This window comes from Octodon degus, unplaced genomic scaffold, assembly GCF_000260255.1.
Source record: "Octodon degus isolate 3935 unplaced genomic scaffold, OctDeg1.0 scaffold00049, whole genome shotgun sequence".
Lineage (NCBI taxonomy): Eukaryota > Metazoa > Chordata > Mammalia > Rodentia > Octodontidae > Octodon > Octodon degus.
In genome coordinates, this window is record NW_004524625.1 from 3646943 (window position 1) to 3667113 (window position 20171).

At 41.1% G+C, this 20171-nt stretch overlaps 1 protein-coding gene across 2 annotated transcripts in view; it reads right to left on the bottom strand.

Annotated features, from left to right (window-relative positions):
* Positions 1-20171, bottom strand: part of Pak1 (p21 (RAC1) activated kinase 1) — a 176516-nt gene that overhangs the window by 108630 nt on the left and 47715 nt on the right. The window lies entirely within an intron of this gene.

Sequence of the window (20171 nt, forward strand, 5' to 3'; positions counted from 1 at the left end):
AGCAGGAGTTCTCCCTAGGCCGGGCTTCCCGGCGCGAGGGAGCTCTGGGGTGAAAGGCCACTAGTGACCCCTGTGCTTAGTTTATGTGGCTGTGCATAGAGGTGTCTTTTGCAGTCAAAATTCAAATCGGATTCAGAATTCTGTCGATCAGATCACATGACACAGACCTCTTCCTGACCCTCCCCAAAGTGTCGCAGGAAAAGCTAGGTGGGTCTACACCTACATCTAAGCAAAGACAGATGAGCAGCAGGTACCACTTATGAAAGGCTACTTCTCGTACACCATGTGCTTTGTAAGCCTTCTGTCCACCGACAACCACCTTAGGAAGCAGGCATCACACTCACACAGTTGGCCAAAACTAAGGCTCAAGAAGAATGCAGCCTTGAACAGTGAGTGTTTCTCCAGCACCTCGAACAGATCAGCACTGAGATAATCATGAGCTGAACACACTGCAGAATACTTCTCAACTCTGGCCTAGCACCCAAAGGATGAGTCCTAACACCTAACAACTGAAACACAATTACACTTCCATACATGTCCAAATGCTCCCCAGGAGTGATGCTACCCCATCACTCACTCCACTTAACCAACAACTCATCCACTGCTTTCTAGAGACATGACAGGAATCAGGTTATGCAGATTATCTCTTACATCTTACAGGTCACATTTAGGAGTTAAGGCTCTGTTCCAGGTTTCAGCAATGAAAAGCCTTTGGAAGACTGTTAAGCAGAATGAGAAGAGCTAACATTTTTAAAAGATTACTGATTATTCAATAAAGAAGTGAGGATTTTTTTAAAAAAATTCTTTTAGAGGTAAAGACAACAGAACATAGTAAAAGTTTAGACTAATGTAGATAAGATGAAAAGAAACAATCATATTCTAAAGGTAACATTTGAGAGAAACAGCAATAGAACTAGTGTAGGACAGAAGGTAAAAGGTGAGAGAAAGTGGCGATTGCCCCACAACCATACAACTGGTAAATGACTAGCATTCACGCCTGCACTGGCTCCCAAATAGGCTTCTCTCACTTTTCTCTGGCATGTTTATAAGAGAAAGTGCTCGCAGCCTCTGTATGAACTGCACTATCCCTCATTCTACTAACCAGGCGAAGAGCAGGTGCTTATGCTGCGCATCCATCTACTTTGACAGAGGTCTACACTTTGATTCAATGTACCCAAATTAGTCTAAATGCAGAGGATGTACAGGAAAAGCTCTACCAACAAAGAAAACACTCAGCTCTTTTGTTAAGTACTATTCACCCTTTCCAAGCCCTGAGTACATACCTATACTCAACTGCAGCTAAGAGAAGTCTCAAATTTTATAAAAGGGATAGAATTTCTTTTCTTTTTCTTTTTATTTTTAGGGAGGGATCTACAGGGTCTCACTACTAAATAGGACTCGTAGTGATCCACCTGTTTCCAGCCTCCCAAGAGCTGGGATTACAGGTGCGCGCCACCACACCCAGTCTCAACTGCCCACTCAGTGCACCCCAGGGGCAGGGCCCGCATGGGGAATTTCTTGAAGACAGCTATATTAAAGAAAGAACTGTTCAATAATACAGACAAGGAGATCTGCTGTACTGAGAACACAGCTTCAACATAGTGCTAAGATGCTGCTTTGATCTCATGCACCATCCTTCATTCAACTCTGCACAAGGTGAATGAGAGCCAGAGGGACTCTGCTGCCTCACACACAGCTTTGCCAGTTACATGAGCGGTAGGTGTCACATCAAACTTACCCAACTTCCCACCCCTGCGACACCTTCTTATAGATGGCCTTCTAGAATTTGCTGGAACATATGCAGTAACAGGGAGCTTATTTCCTGCTAGTATTATCCCAAAACAAAAACAATAAAACACTTATACTTTTCATCAGAATTAACTTAAAACAGATCACAAACCTAAAAGTAAAATGCAAGACTATAAAATGTCTAAATTAAGAGAAAATGTAGGTGGCCTTGGATTTGACAATGATTTTTTACATATATTACCCAAAACATAATTCATAAACAAAAAAATTCACAAGTTTGCACTTGATCAAAATTTAAAATTCCTACAAAAACCAGTGTTAAAAAAAAAGCAAGGCACACACTAGGGTAAAATAATTACGAAACACATCTAGTGAAGGATTGTATCCAAAACATAGTAATAAAATTCAACAATAACCCAATCAAAATATGAGCAAAAGATCTGAATAAACACTTCACAAAAAAAGACATATGCATGAAAAATAACACATTAAAAAGAAGAAAAATGACATATAAATATAGTCAACACCATTAGGGAACTGCAAATTGAAACAAAAAAGTGGTACCACTATGTAGCTATTAGAAGTAACACCGACACCACCAAACGTTGGCAATGATATCAAACAACAGAACCCTCACTCATGGGTTAAGGGAATAAAAACGGGACAACCACTTTAGAACACAGTTTGATAGTTTCCTACAACGCTAAATATATGCATACCAGGGCTGGAAAGATAGCTTGGTGGTGCAGGCACCTACCTGGTAGCACAAGGACCCAAGTTGAAACCCTAGTACCATATGCCATGCCAGCCCTGGAACCCCATGCCCACCCCACTCCCCTGGAGCCACCAAAACCAGGTGTGATGGCACATGCCTATAATCCCAGCACTGGGAAGGCTGAGACAGAAGGATCACTACAAGTCCAAGCTATGTAGTGAGACCCTGTACCAAATAAAAAATTACATAAATAAATGTTTTTAATTTCCTAAATATATGCATACCAACCAACAATCGCACTCCTCACAATTTATCCAAATGAGATGAAAATTATGTTTATACAAAAGTTTCCCATCAATGTTTATTGAATCTTTACTCAAAATTGTCAATGTAGTGAGACTTTGTACTTCCAATTGTTCAGTCTGAGCCACATTAGATTTTTAGCCACTATAATGCTTTTGGCTGACACTGAGCTTAGGCAACCAAAACCACCATTTTCATAAGAAGAGCATCATGCTAAGTCCCCTCTAGCCTGACTATATGCTGCCCTGTTTTTGAGACTTAAATTGCAGACCTTCACTGTCGTACTCTAAAGTTTCATCTTGTTGGCTTCAGCCCTTCTCTATCAAAGCTTGTCCCCTGCCATCTAGGACATTAGTTTTCCCTTCTATTTACTATCACCTGCAAATATAGTATGTATGTCATTTCTTCAAACATTTATTGCCAGGTGTGATGGTGCATGTCTGTAAACCCAGCATTTAGGAGGCTGAGGCAGGAGGATTACTGCAAATTCTAAGCCAGCCTGGGCTACATAGTGAGTTCAGGGGCAGCCTGAACTATACAGCAAGACCATGTCTCAAAAGATAGAACAAACAAAGACACTCTCTCAGGCTTTCACAGAGAGCACATTGGCCAAGCAATGGCCGTGACTCATCCACATGGCTGCACTGACAAAGGTTCTACAATCTGAGGTACAGGATCTCAGGACAAATCCTGAGGGCATTTCACTGACCTTCTCAGACCAAAAAGCTACAACTCTTGTTGCATAGGTCCTGCTTTACCTTGGTCTTAACCATCCAGTAGAAAAGTATGAAGACAAAATATAGGAAATAAAGCCATGCTGTTAAGTTGAGCTGTCGGGGACTCAGGTCAATAATTTCTGACATTGCCAGTTAAACAGAAGACCCAATGCTATTATGGGCTACTGGACTCTTTTAGAATATTTTGCTGAGTTTACACACCTATAATATTCAATAACGGAACTTAGAAAAAATGGGGTATACCTATGAATGTCCATTTAGTATCTGTGTATTCAAAGTGGTTGGGATAGATATATAGTTGCATTCTCTTAATGAATAGAATGATTTGTTCTAATGGTGTTTGTAAATAGGATCACAAGTCCGCATCTTGTACAGCAATTAACCACTAAGAAGAATATATGCAGTGTATTATTTGTTGAAACTGTACTTCCGATTTGATTTGAAACTGTCTCATTGCTATCTGTTTATCAATAAAACTTTGAAAAAAAAAGTTAAAAAAAAGAACAAACAAAAATTTATCATTTATTATGTATCCTTGCGTATTACAAGATTAAGGGATTAAAGATGACCAAGAAATGACCTGCACGTCGAGAAAATTAGTATTTCCACAGGAGATGTTGGTATATATAAAACTAAAGCGTGCTTCCCTAGAAAACTGAATAATCAAAATAGGATGGGGCTGGGGAGATAGCTCAGTAGAATAAGTGCTTGCCTGGCAAGTGCAAGGGCCTGAGTTCAATCCCCAGTTCTGTAAAAAAAAAAAAAAAATGGATGACGTAGAAGGAGCAACAATTTATCTACTATAAAATACTGGATAGAATCACTAACACCTTAAGTAAGAAAGATCAAGTTCGGACATCTCTATTAGACTTCAGTTCTAAAAAACAAAATGTAGGCCTGTTTTTTTGTTTATTTTTGTCTTTTTGAGGCCGGATCTCCCTATGCTGTTCAAGATGGCCGTGAGCTCACTTTGTAGCCCAGGCTGGTCTCGAACTAACAGCAATGCTCCTGCCTCAGCCTCCTGAGTGCCGGGATTACAGGTGTGCACCACCACACCTGGCTCAGGCTTGGTTATAAAAGCTAACTATACTGTGTCTCTCAATGGTAGGTTCCACTAAAGGAAAACTGGGCAAAGTTTGACTCTGTAATCAAATATAAGATATAAGAAATTGAAGCATGTTGGTAAAATGCCAGCAGTTTTATTTATTACTGAAAGCTAACAGCTTATAATCAAGGAAGAAACTATTAGCTAAAGACATAAAAAAAAAAAAAAAAAAGCAGAATCAAATGAGGCAGTTGAAATCTTGGAAGGAAGCTATACATTCAAAAAAAAGAAAGAAAATTATAGAGACAGCAAAGAAATTAGTGCTGAAATTTCCACAAGTTTGCAGTTAACTTGTTTTAAGCAAAATGGCTCCTTCTAGTTTACAAAGTGAATAATTCACAACCTATAAACTATGGACTTTGACAAACAATGTTTAGTCTGTGAAATTTTTCTTTTTTTTAAGGCCTAACCAGGCCATTTAGGTCACATACCTGGACTCTGTAGATACATGGTTTCAAAAACATGTTGTCTATTAAAAAAGCTAATAATGACCAATAATAATGATTAGAAAATTTAGTTTTGTGTAAAGACTACCTAACTGGCTTATATACATAACTAAAAACTAGCACAGTATGATTGAAATGGCCAATGAATTTGGAAGCAGTTGTTTCTACTTGATTCTTTTGCAACCACAAGTATAAGCAATACATTTACTTCAAAGAAGGCAAAAAAAAAAAAAAAAAAAAAAAAAATGACTGGCCTGAAGGCTAAGCTCTACCACAAACAGCCATGCAGAGAAAATACAAATGAAGAAGACTATCAAGATGCATGAAAAGAGAAACACCAAACAAAAGAATGACGAAAAGACTCCACAAGGAGCAGAACCTGCCTACCTGCTGGACAGAGAAGGACAGTCTCCTGCAAAAGTACTTTCTAACATGATTAAACAAAAACGAAAAGGCAGGAAAATGGGACGTTCCTCTGCCCAAAAGTCATGCCCAAGGAGAAACAGAAGTATTAAAAGTTATTCGAACTGGAAAGAGAAAAAAGAAGGCATGGAAGAGGATGGTTACTAAAGTCTGCTTTGTTGGAGATGGCTTTACAAGAAAACTACCTAAATATGAAAGATGCATTAGGCCAATGGGCTTATGTTTCAAGAAGGCCCATGTAACACGTCCTGAACTGAAAGCCACCTTTTGCCTGCCAATACTTGGTGTGAAAAAGAATCCTTCATCACCACTGTGTACAACTTTGGGTGTTATTACCAAAGGAACAGTGACTGAGGTGAACGTGAGCGAGTTGGGCCTCGTGCTACAAGGAGGCAAGGTTATTTGAGGTAAATATGCCCAGGTGACCAACAGTCCTGAAAATGATGGCTGCAGCAGTGCAGGCCTACTAGCTTGACAGGCGTTCATACAGCACCTTCTTACACTTATTGAAGACTACAGATCATCAGGAAAACCATAACTTGGATACTGCTGAACAACTCTCATGACTACATTCATCAAGAGAACTATTAAACTGTAAAAACACTAAAATGGCCCAGTTTTACAGATTGGTCTTTCATTAGGGGTCTGCTGAGGGCTTACGTGTTAGTGAGATTGAACCATATGAAAAAGTAAGCATCAGTCTCTGCATTAGAGAGCGGGTAGTCAGCAACACAGATCTCTCATTCCTAAAAAGCCGCCAGTATTTAAGGTCAGTGCCAACTTAATTTAGGGGTCTAGGGCTAGGAAATCTGCTGAAGCTATTCTACCTCGTCATTTTTCATTAGTCCTAAAAAGAGTAACGTTTTAAGTTTATTCTCAATATAGCCTATTTATAATACTTTACAAATGGCATTAGAAGTTTATTTAGATAATTCTAACTTAGTCACACTGCTGCCCTGAAAAAAAGCTTTATTTGCAGTTAAATAATATAAGAAGGTTATATGTTAGGTGTGCATCTCAAGCTTTGTGATTTGAGTTAAATGGTCATGGCTTGAAAAAAAAAAAGAATCAAAGCTGAGGAAGACAGCACACACCTGTAATCCCAGCATTCCAGAGGCTGAGACAGGAGAATCACTGATTTCAAGGCCAGTCTGGGCTACAAAATGAGTTCAAGGCCAACCTAAACTGCAAAAGGGAAATGCTTCTCAAATAGGAAAAAAAAGTATCAACTGGAAAGGAATTAACTTAAATGTAATACCTAAAACTATAAAAATTACTAGAGGGGCTGGGGAGATGGCTCAGTAGAATAAGCACTTGCCTGGCAAGTGCCAAGGCCTGAGTTCAATCCCCAGTTCTGCCAAAAACCCTAGGTACATTGTGCTGGCCCTAGAAACTGGGTATGGTGACACACGCCTATAATCCCAGTGCTGGAGCGGCTATGACAGGAAGATCACTGTAAGTCTAAGCTGTGTGCAAGACCCTGTACCAAATAAAGGGCTGGGGATATAGCTTAGCACAAGGGGCCTGGGTTTAATCCCCAGTTCTTTAAAACAAAAGCCATATCAAATAGTGATTTTTTTTTTTTTTTTTTTTTTTTTTTTTTTTTTTTTTTTTTTTTTTTTTTTTTTTTTTTTGTGGAACCGTTTGGTGGAACTCAGGCCCTTGTGCTTGCCAGGGAAGTGCTTATTTCACTGAGCCATCTCCCTGGCCCCAAGACTTTCAAATGCTTAAAAAATATCTATTTTTTTTCTTCAACCAAATAAACCCTAATTTTGTCTGGGAAAACAGTGACACAACTAAACTCAGTCTTGTATTATAATGGGTGAACTCACAATTTTTCAACTTTACATAGTGCACCAGTGATACATATTTAGTACAAACTATAAGCCACACTTTGAATGCTTGTTTTCCCTATCCATTGATATGTGGTATGATTCACTTGTGAGGATGGGCAGTGGCCGTGAGCCGCAGCTCTCTGGCAGCCACACAATCTCAAGAGTAAGGACTAGGGGCCAGCGAGATAGCTCAGCAACCTAAAGCGCCTGCTTAGGCAAACTCCAGCAAGCTTAGGCAAGCGTAGGGACCACAGTTTGACCCCCAACACCACACGCTGCGCTGGCCCTGCCCCAGGGTGGGTTGAGCCAGCCCAAAACAGACAGTAAATGACTGCAGTGTACAACACACTGTGATGCTATGCCAGGACATGCAGTAGGTGAGCTGTAGGGCACCCAATACACTTCTGACCTAAAATACTGTCAATTTACAATGGCTTATGGGGAAGCATACGCCATCATAGGCGCGCAGCATCTGCACTAGTTTTCCCACACACCCTTCATGACTGCGGTGCCCTTGTAACACGGCTCTAGCCAGGAAGCTTCCAAAACGTAGACGGAAGTCGAAATGGAACAAGGAGGAGAGAGGTGTTTGCCTGGCTTCCTCCTTTCCTTCTTCACACAGCCTGGTGGAGCTCAGCAAACATAAGAACAGGGCTGGAAGCAAATACTCTATGGCGCACAGAGTTAAAGAAGACAAAGAATCTGGATTCCAAATGATATCTGAGAAAATGAGAGTACTGTACCTAAAACCATGCCAGCTGCCAACTATCTCTTTCCTTGGTAACTGAAGAAAATTACTACATTACTTCAAGTTGCCGTTAGGTTTTCTACTGCTTAAAACTGAAACTATTCCTAGGTGATACAAACAAAAACCTGGCTAGGAAAGAAAAATATGCATGCCAATCAGAAATATTAATGCTGAAACTGGGCTTGCTGGCGTGCGCCTGTAATCCCAGTGCTGGGAGGCTGCAAACAGAAGGATCACTATGAGTCCGATCTGTGAAATGAGACCCTGTACTAAATACAAAAACAAATTTTTTTAAATATTAATTCGTTATTAACAGTTGGTCCCCAACCCTAAGTAAATTCTTCTTTTAGCAACACATTGGAGACCATCTAGGCAAATTAAGACAATACTAGCTAGAGGACTGTCTTGGTTACTTTTTTGTAGTTACTGAGACAAAATACCTGATGCCCAGATTTAAGGAAGGAAAGATTTATTTAGCTCACAGTTTGTGGTTTCAGTTCATACGCAGCTGGCTCCAAGGAAGAGTGGCGCATGGCAGAAGGCCGCAGTTCATGCTGGCAGAAAGCAACAAGAGCAGCAGGAGCCACAGGGAGGAGCTTGAGAGAAGCCTCTTTCCCTCTCTTGGTTGTATGCAGCTGCCTGCCCCAGGGTGAGTGAGGTGCTCACGCCCATAATCCCAGCCCTGGACCATAAGGTGATCACAAACTAGACACCCGCCCCTTGACTGCATGAGGCTCTGGGGGTACATCTAGACACAAGCCATAACAAGGACTGAGAACATACTTCATAACTTCATATGCTCTGAAGGAGCCTGAAATTACTCTCCCCTGGTAAATCTTTAAAACAAAGATCTCACAATAGTAGTACGGACAAATGGTGGCAAACCTTTTAGCGCTTTCAATGACACATCCACTGCAGCATGTGTGCACTGGTTCACACCACTGGTATAACCTATTTCAAAAACGGCTTTCAGATGCTTACACACATAAAAATACACAGATAACGTAGGACAATAGTGATCAGATAACGTAGGGTAGTAACAGGATGCAGATGGTAATGCAGAAGAAAACTCAGCACAGTACCAACATCTGACAATAATAGCAGCTACTGTAATTCATGGGCACATTTTGCTCTGAGCATCCTGGAAGCCAAACTATACAGGCCTGTTTCATGGATCTGTGCTAGAAAGGCCCAAAGGTCAGTGGTGAAACCTAGAAAATCTATGCCAGTGGGATGAAGGATCTGTGCCAGCAGCCTGGGAGATCTGCACTGGAGTCAGGAAGCAAGATGAAGAACCAGAGCTCCCCTGAAAAGTGCCACAGCTGTCCTCAGCAACACTGAGGTCCTGAGTTCCTCCAGCGCTGAGAAAGCTGAGTTCCCATCAGGAAAGCCAACATGACAAGCTTCTCTAGGAGACTGAACTGTGCACCATCTTCCCCCTCTGCAGCCAGGAAGAGCTGCTCAAGGAGAGGACCAGAGCTCCCCCAAAGTGAATGACAGCCATTCTCAGTAACAATGAGGTCCTGAGCTCTTCCTCAAAGAGAACAGCAAAGTCTTGTATCTCCAGAGAGACTACATATCCCTTCGTTTAGGAAATGTTGTTCATTTCATTCTTTAGATCTCATTCAAAGCTTGGTGCATAGGAAGCTCTCAGTAATTGTGTCTACTGAACCCAGATAAAATGTATTATATATGATTTGGCTCAGCCACTCAATTTCTATCTTGCCCTCATTCATTTTATACCCCAAGATACATCTTATTTCAAGGCTGCCTTCAATATCTCTTCTAAATATTTAAAATGTATCCGTGCAAGTGGCTTTTAAAAAATGTGATAATAAATTAGCTTTTTATAAGCTCCCAACCAATTTGGACTGCCAATGTCAAAATACTCTAGACACACTTTAGATGTACACACACACACACACACACACACACACATTTTCTTTCTTGCTACTGAAATCTTCCTTCTCATTTTAAGTTTAGACTCTAACTATGTATTCAAGTAGGTCAACCCCACGGGGTATACAAGATAATTACAGAAAAGCAACCTCTGTGAAATATGGCAGTTACAAATATCTGCACCTATGAACAATGAACAAAACATTCACACCCATCACACGGTTTAATTCTTACATACAATCTGTTTAGACTTATCCTTACAAGTAAAACCCATTTCCAAAGCCATCTGTGGCTCCCTCCAGGACCACGCCCCCCATTGTGCCTCCCATGCCAAGCCTTGTCACACACACAGATTTGTTGTATCTCTTCTCATTTAAATGGACCATCTATGATCCTTAGTGAAGTACAAGCAGCTCGAGAGAAAAAACAAACCTAGCACAAGGATAGTACATTCTTGACAACTGCTAAACAAACAAACCGGAGTTGAGAACATTTGACTCAGCATTTCCATTTTGATGAAGTAGAACCTGAACGACTTTCCCAATTTTTCCTACCTGCGACTATCATCACAGTATTCTTGGCTCCCCACTGAGGGCCTTTGTGCCATGCCACCTTCTCCCAGGACTAACTCTATATACCAAAGGAGGACTCTCAGCTTAGGAGTCAGAAGTCTTTGTACTCAGACATGCCATTACTTCTTGAACATCAATTCCTCATTTACCAAACAGGAACAATCATACTCTTTTCTGAGCACACTGTGAAGAATGCACAAAACAATGTCAGTGAAGTGTCTTGCGAAGTGTGAAATTATCCACTAGATTAGAGACAAATGCTTAGGTTGATGATTTCACAGGACAATGCATAGTTAATACCAGTCTATTCAAGGAAAACTACATCACTGGTCCTAACAACAGCACTCTTAAAAAACCAGCTTTCGTTTCTGCATTTTACAGATGATGAAAATGAGGGAAGGTAGCTTAATGTTTGGCAAAGATTGCAAATTTAGTAAATGCCAGAGCTGGAATTAGGATTCATATCTACCACAGCCTAGGTAGTTTTCTACGCTGCTTCCCAAGCAATTATAGAATGCTAGCTTTTAGTCTTCATTTCAATTACTACTAAGCTTGAGTGAGTACATTTAGTCCTGTAGGCCAAATCAAACTAAAAGGTACACCTTCACTTAATTCTTGTGGAAGCAAAAATTGAGTATGTATATGAGAATATACTGATATCCGACCTCAATTTTGAATTTTTTTAACTGTACTGAAATCCTGACAAGAAATTTAGAAGTGAACATCCATTTTTTGCCATTAACTATGATTATGAAACACAAAACACCAGGTTTTGAAATCAAACAGTTCAAACTTGGGATAGAAAAGAAAGCCTGGACAGGGGCCTGGAGGAATGAATAAGCAAACCAGAGAAGTCAACATACTGCTAGAGGAGGACTGAGTGGGGCTCTCAGTGAGACCTAAAAACTAGTTTCTCTTTTTCCTCCTCCTCAAACACCTCCACACCCTACAAGGAACCTGGCCTCGGAGGCTCCCGTTCTCCATATGGCTCGTCTCCTACACAGACAGGAACGGTGCAGACTAAGTCACTGAGTAGGGAGGTACACAACTCTCCTTCGCCTCAGTGCCTCTGTAAAGAAAGGCTGAATGACAAAGAGGCTGTCAGATGACACACAGTCATAACGTTGGCCTTCAGACAGTTCAGGCCAGGCTTTCTGGTAGGGTGATGCAGGTGCTATTATTTGCAGCTTTAAGTACTTATATGCCTATAGCCAGGAATTCTTGTTTTGGGGGAAAAATGTAGAAAGAAAAATTTAAAGACCTCTTTGGAACTCAATATAAATATAAAATGTTCTCATAAAGAGCGCTGGCAGAGGAGAGACACCTAGACCCGGTGGTACCTTCCCTGCACTGGGAGCCTCTCGGACCTGGGGAGGCTCATAGACAGACACCAAGGTGAGCCATGGACTCCTCCCTGCAGGGGCTTCACCACCCAGGATTCATTCCCTTGACATGTTCCATCAGGCTTCCGTGAGTGCCTGCTTAGATGTGATGCCTTATGTGTACATTTAAAAAGCTGCCAATGAATCAGAGGCAACAGATTTGTAAAGAAAACCATGAAACCAAGAAGAACAAAGTAAGTATTCCATGAAAAATAGGGGGAAAAAGGACATCAATACTTACTGTGAAAGCCAGAGAGGCTTCACTCAGACTCCTTCCCTTTACTGACACCCTTTTCGTGGCAGCGCACCCACACCAGACGCGTGGACCCCCTGGGGGACTCCTGGAGGAGGGGCAGCTGATCCTGGCTCTACTGCCATATATTGATGTGTGCAAAGCAATGCGATCGGTTCAGCCGAGGTGATGTGAGCAAGGGCAACAGTGCCAGATTCCCCCGTCCTCGCGGCTCCCAAATAAAATGTGTGTGAGCTAAGGCAGGATGGAGAGCAAGCTGTCAGCTAGGACTAGCCTGGAGATAAGCAGCTATGAATTCCCGGGGCACAGAAGATCACACATCAGTGCTGAGGCACCGACCCCAAAACATTACCTGCTACCTCAGTTGTGTCATGCGGACTACTTCTGCACAGCCTTCTCTGCATGCTGCAGAGGTGACTTCAGGCCTGCTAGCTCGTGGCACTTTCCTACTTACCAGCGACGCCTGCAGTCACTCACCCTCAAGCCACACCTTTCTTCACACATTAATAAAACTTGGGCTCAGTCCTGGATTGAGGCCTTTGTTCTGGTAAGCCATCACTGGAGCTGGACTTAGGATCCCATGGCTCCCCCAAACTACAAATGTGCCTTAGTGTCTCTACTCTCACCACGGGTTGCACTGGGTGGCAGATTGGAATTAACTCCCTAGCATTCCAGTCACTTCCCCATGGGATTGCAAATACAAACTTCCAGGCTGCAAGGAGGACCAGAAAGGGCTCTCTATAGCCAGACTCCCACACTAGGACTCTAAGGGATTTCTATCAGATAACAAAGAAGTTACCTACGCCCGACAGAAAAGCAATAAAGGCTAACAGCTGGGCCAGTTGGGTATGGTGGCCCACCCCTGTAATCCCAGCACTCTGGAGGCTAAGGAAGGAGGACTGCTGTGGGTTCCAGGCCAGCCTGGGCTACCTGGTGAGTTCAGGGCCAGCCTGAACTACATAGTGAGACTCTGTCTGAAATAAATTTATTTTAAATTTAAATTAATGAAATTAAATGTAGGGAGTAAATACACCCACTGAACATGGCTTGTGAAAAATGCTTACAACCAGAAGTATTCTCAAATTTCAAAAATTTTTTTTTTTTTTTGAGATTTGGAATATTTTCCATATACCTAATGAGATATTCTGGGGATGGCACCCAAGTTTAAACATGAAATTGAGTTATGATAGCAGCACAATTTGTGATAGCCAAATCTTGGAAACAACCAAGATGCCCATCACCTGAGGAATGGATGAAAAAGATGTGGCATTTTTATACAATGGAGTATTACTCAGCTATAAAAAATGATAAACTTGAAGCCTTTATATTGAAGTGGATGCCACTTGAACATATACTCATAAGTGAAATAAACCAGACACACGTGTAAATATCGTATAGTTTCGCTAGTATAAGAACTCAAAAGAAGGCTGGGGAGATGGCTCAGTGGAATAAGCGCTTCCCTGGCAAGCGCAAGGGCCTGAGTTCAATCCCCAGTTCCGCAAAAAAACTGAAAAGAAGAAATACAAATAGAAAGGTATAATACAAGTAAAAGGAAAGCAAGAACTTGAAGACTAGACAATGAAAAGAGAACAAAGAGACAAGCTAGGAAACATGACAGCGGCAAGCCATACAGTTATATGTGAAAGATGGGTAAGGCAATGATCCTAAGAATCTCCAGAAGATTTTTGAATCTAGCAGTTCATTGGAAAGATTCTCACCCTGACTAACTATATATGCTGATAACTGTGAACTAAGCAACTGCACTGAAGATGGCAATTTATAATAGTAGGTTCATGCTTGGAGTGCCTGTCATTCTGGTCTTCTGAATCCGGGCTGCTTGTCATGACATGCCAGTTGCTGCTGCGCTGTCTCTCGGGTAGATGATTGTTCAAAAAGAAAGGGGGTGGTGAATGAAGGCAAGAGACAGGAAAAGGAATGTTGTGGGACTGTCCTGCTACAAGGTTGTATATGGTTAGATTTCTGGACTTACGTGTAAACATAAGAATTATATAATTCTTTATGCCTATTTTTAAAATATATTTTAATTTTTTAAATGTTTTTTATCATATTCTGTAGGGACTTAAAGTTCAACTATCAATACTTGATGAAAAATACCTGTTCCATGTTATGCCTAAGATATTTGATATTCAGGCAGACAGTGAGGTTAAGCTTAACAGCCTAGGTTGTATGGAAATAACAATTAGCTTCTCTTCTGGAGGCTTAACAACCTAAGTTTGCAGACCAAAATTAGAGAAAAAGGAGGGCCACAAGGAAAGCCAACATTTTGGCCCTAGCCTTCCAAGGTCAATGAAGACTCAGAGGACATATGAGAACTTGTAATGTAACATCATGTAACTCGGTAGTGTCCCAAATTTTCTGATCAAGGAGATTATGGGGCCAAAGAGGAAAGTGATCAATGATGTAGAGTGTGGCCCAAGGAGAGTCACATGGAGAGAAAACATTCTCTCAGGCTTTCACAGAGAGCACATTGGCCAAGCAATGGCCGTGACTCATCCACATGGCTGACACTGACAAAGGTTCTACAGTCTGAGGTACAAGATCTCAGCATAAATCCTGAGGGGATGTCACTGACCTTATCAGACCCAAAGGCTACAACTCTTATTGCATAGGTCTTGCTTTATCTTGGTCTTAACCATCCAGCAGAAAAGTATAAAAATGAAGTATAAGAAGTAAAGCCATGGTGTTATGTTGAGCTGTAGGGGACTCAAGTCAACAATTTCTGATATTGCCAGTGAAGCAGAAGACCCAATACTATTATGGATTACTGGACTCTTTTAGAATATTTTGCTGAGTTAACACACCTATAATATTAAATGATGGAACTAAACAAAAAGAGGATATAGATGAACGTCCATGTTGTATATGTGTATTCAAAACGGTTAGGATAGATACATAGTTACATTCTCTTAATGAATACAAGAATTTGTTCTAATAGTGTTTGTAAATAGGATATCACATCTGCATCTTGTACAGCAAACAACCACTAGGAAAAGAGTATACAATGTGTTAACTATTGAAACTGTCATACCAATTTGATTTGAAACTGTCTCATTGCTATTTGTCTCAATAAAATTATGGAAAAAAAAGAAATTGATTTATGTTTCATATATTCTATATGCACATATTATGAAGATAATTTTATATAATACTTTTAATGTACCTGTGTTTTGCCTATAACCCAACACATTAGATCAGAGGCAGAATTTTCTACCTGTAGCAACGTATGATTACTTTAAAACTTCTGAATTTGTGATCACCTCAGATTTTAGACTTTTGGATTAGGGATGTTCAACCTGTACAAAGAACAGTAGCCATGGTTGGAGTATAAGGTATATAGAAGAACTAGGGGGCAAATAGAAAAGATATATTTGGATCAGAGTTTTAGGTGGCCTTGAATGCCAGCCTATAAAACTTGAAATTTATTCTACAAGCAAAAAACTACTAAAAAGTTTTTAAGCAATGAAGTCACATGATATCACTTAGCTTTTTTTTTTTTTTTTTTTTTTTTTTACTTACATTCTAGAAAGGTGACTCCACCAGAACAGAAACCAGGTGGAAAACTACAGCACTGTAATAATCTAACTAAGACAGGATGGGGCTGAGGGTGTGCCATAGTTCAGAAGCAGAGCACCTGCCTGCCATGTGTGAGGCTCTGGATTCCAGATGAAGGCTGGCCAACTTTGTGGCCAGGGCCCAAGCAGAGTGAGGCCCTAAGGTGGGAAAAGGCAGGGCAAGGTAGCTTGTTAAGGAGGAGGAAAGCCAGTGCAGGGTGAGACGGAACTCCACAAAAGCACTAAGAAGTAGGCCAGTATGGGATATCACAGTCTAAGCACAGCAGAAAGAATCCAGATTGGGAAGGGACTGGCGTGGCTTACCATGTCAAGCCAAGCACAGTGAAGTTCTTTTGGACAGCAACTGGATAGCGTGCTGAAGCCCAAGCAGGAGAAGTAGGACACGGTGAGAAGTCTGTCATGGGGGTGACAAAACCTCATTTCTTCACTCTTATTGTCCCTGAGAGCAGCAATAGTCTAATGAGTGCAATTAGCAGCCAGATTTTGGATATGAAATACCATCTAAAACTAAAAGAAAACAGAGGTCTGGAGCCGGGAGATAGCTCAGTGGAATAAGCGCTTCCCTGGCAAGCGCAAGGGCCTGAGTTCAACCCCTGGTTCTGTGAAAAACAAACAAACAAACAAACAAACAAAAAACAGAAAACAGAGGTCTTTGGTGAAATGGGGGATCAAAGGCTGGTACAGAGACATAGAACATCTGGTTGGGCCAGAAAGCTAGGAAGTGTTCAAAGAATGACACAGACATGTCAAGAGTAGATGCCAACCTGGAGAGCTTACTAGCCAAATTAGAGACAATCTGAGTATGAAAACAATAATGCTAGCAATTGTTTATTAGCCATTGAATAAAATGAGTCCATGCAGCTAGAAATAATATACTGAAAATTTAGCAAGGAAAGGGTTATTTCACACAGCACAACCCTAAAAAATGCATATTAATAAGAGGAGGGACCTCACCTATAGAGGTCTGGCAGACACCAGACCTCTATTTAAGCAAGTTACTAAAGGGAACAACAACAATACTGGGACAAATTAAAACCATCTCAGCTGAAAGCATGCAAGAAGAATGTGGCATCAGTTCTGTAACATGTCCGTCCAAAGAAGGAAATCAGTGATGACATTCTGCAAAATATCTGAAATACGCAATATTCTACAAAATAACTAACCTGTAATCTTCAAAAGTGTCATGGTTATCAAAGTCAAGGGAATACTGAGGAGCCAAACAAGATGTGGCATCTGAAGTGTACGCACATGTGATTCTGAACTCCACACTTCGCCACGAAAGAAAGACATGGAGGAAGTGGTACTGCGTGAATGGGCCTGAGGAGCTCTAGATGGCAGCAATGAACCAATACTAATTTCCTCGTTCAGATGATTCCTCCTTTGCAGGAGGGATTTGGGGGCTAACAAAGCACGATGTCGGCAACTCCTTTTCACATGATAGAGAAAAACAAAATTTCAAAAAAAATTTAATTAAAAAGAAACCAGATAATGATCCAGAATAAGGCATGGTGAAGGAAATCATTTTTGTAGGTTCACATAGCCATGCAAAAAAGTTACAGATGAGGCTAAACTTTGAGCCTCAAATTTCCTTTCTGCAGTATACAGCTTATAGACTTCCAAGGAAAATTATTTTCTAAGAAGTAGATGTTTATATATCCAGTAATGATAAAATGTTAGGGGTCCGGAGTGAGAAAGAGAAGGTGACAAACCTCTGAGTCAAGCAAAAGCTTAGAGGACACCAGGCTTTTTGGTGAGGAAGACACACCCAGATGCCCCTACTTGATAAACACAACACTGAAATAACAACTCTTCCTCCAGAGCTGCTTGGGCTGTGTCTCAGTCGTAGGTGTGTCCAAGGAACCAGTGCCTAAATTAGTCTCAGACCTGCTGTCTCCTCCAGTGTTCAGACCTGGTTAGGCTGCGGGAATAATGATAACGTTCAGCAACAACAAAACTTACCCTTCTTAAAATGAGTCAATGTGACTTTCAAACCAAGGAGACAGAAGATCTCTTTATCAAAAATAAAATGGAATAGAACTACAAACTACAAACTCTACCTTGAGACTATAAACTCAAGTTAGGTGCAATTTTGATTCCTAACTCTACCCCATTGGGCTAACCAGCTGAGTCAAAACTACGGAACTCACTTGTGGCTACATAGTTACTATCTCTGAACTAGAAGCTCTCAATTATACAGTAGGAATAACTATTATGAAGTACAGCATTAAAAAAGTTTCAAGTACCAGTCAAAAGTCTCCAAAACACAGTAGAAGTCTATCATGTAATTCTTATTTGGCTATTTACTCTATTATTTGCATTATTTTATAATATCTATAATAATAATTCACACTATTACTTATATTTGCTTGGTTTTTAAATGTATTTGGTACAAGGTTTCACTATGCAGCTCAGACTCCTACTGATCCTCCTGTTTCCGCCTCCCCAATGCTGGGATTACAAGTGTGCGCTACCACACCTGGACTCAGTGGCCAGCTAAGTAAGTGTGGGGGTGGAGCCAGTGTAGCATGTGGTACCAGAGAGTGAATCCCGGTCCCTGAGCTTGCCTCAGTAGGTGCTTAGTCCGCTGAGCTATTTTACCAGCCCTTACATTTGCATCATTTACATTACTATTTTTGCTACTTTTTTTTTGATACAGGGTTTTGCTACACCATTCAGAATCAGAGTGCTCCTCCTGTCTCAGCCTCCCTGGTTCTGCGATTACAGGTGTGCTCCACCATGCCTGGTTTTGGGGCTGGCAAAGCAGGCTACACCCAGGGTTCTGAGGATGACAGGCATGTGGTACCAGGGATTGAACTCAGGACCTTGAACTTGCCAGGAAGGTGCTTAGACCCCCAGCCCTGATCTCCCCAGCCCTTCGCTACATTCTTTGCAACTCTACCTTAGCAAATAACTTACATGTATACAGTTTTATAAGCATCTATGGTATCATTTATGGCTCATATAACTTTGAGAATTTATATCATGAAAGTGTTATTTCAATTTGATAGCTTGGGTTACTGAAGCACAAAGGGAATGAGCTGACTTGCCCAACGCTTCACAGTAAATCAAATGTACAATGGAGGACTAAAACTTGTACTCCCCAAATCCTCTCCAGCGATCTGTCCCCCCTTATTTCTGGAAAGGAGTAAAGAACAGCAGTTTTTTATAGAAAAGAAAACTACGGAACTCACTTGTGGCTACATAGCAAGAGCACACAGCCCCAGCCGTAGCAAGTGTATGGCAAGCTACATGAAGTTTACAAATAACTGCCTCAAGGATAGATAGGAAAAATCAGAGCTGCTACCAAATCGCCGAGTGATGTTGTCACTCTGTCAAGAAGTTCCCTTCCATTGCGCCCACTGACTCAGAATTTTGAGAAACAAAGCAACCACTGCATGCAAGGCACTGTGCAGGGATATTGTGAACAACACTGTCCCTACTTATGGAGCTTACCGAGCAGAATATTGCAGGGGTTAGACACTAAAGAAACAAACATGCCAATTACAACCATCACATACACAGCCAGTACAAATCAAGAAGAAAGCTGTTGATACACAACCACATATATTAAAGAAAATCTAACAAATCCCAGACAAATCCCAAAATAGCTTCTCTCGGCTCTCCCCTCCATCACAAATAAGGGTTCAGGACTTCTTTTTCATTATGCCACCTGCCAACCTGCTGCTTTGTGTAGGTGAAATCACGGTCTACCATAAACAAACATAAAATGTACAGCAAACGCAAGCCGGCACGGCAGTTGTCATGCATCCTAACGCAAGCCCCTTGCTCTCTCTGAGTCTGTTTCTTCAGCTATAAAATGGGAATAATATCATTTACTTCACAGTATTGTGCTGAGGATATAAAAGGAAAAAAGTACTCTGCAAACTGAAGTGTCAGGCTAGGGACGTGGCTCAGGGCTAGAGTGCTTGTCTAGCATGCACAAGGTCTTTTTTTCTTTTTTTAATGGTACATATGCAACTTGGTATTAAATCTGAATCATTTCAGAAGTTTAATGTTTTCAAGTTACCAGGCTCTAGGCAAGGTTTGCTCTATTCTAAAACACTGTTTGGTTAGTATTGACTTGGCCAGTGCTGCTCCAGATGTGCTCGGATACACAGAAAAGTGGGCTTTTAGAAGTAGGAAGCGACAGTGAGTAGCTTGTGGATTTCAGGTGAGCAGTCTCCGATGGCTGGGTTACCTCAGCGCGTGAGGGGATGAGAGAAGAGCACGCTCTGCTCCCCCCTCTTATTCTCCTGTGTTTGTTTGCCCTATTTGGTAGGTTCTTTCCATTCTCATTCATGGGGCTGTGATCAATTTGCTCCCACTCTAGAACATCATTTAGTAGTCTGTGTAGGCTTGGCTTTGTCATCATGAAATTCTTTAGTTGTTCTTTGTCATGGAAGTATTTCAC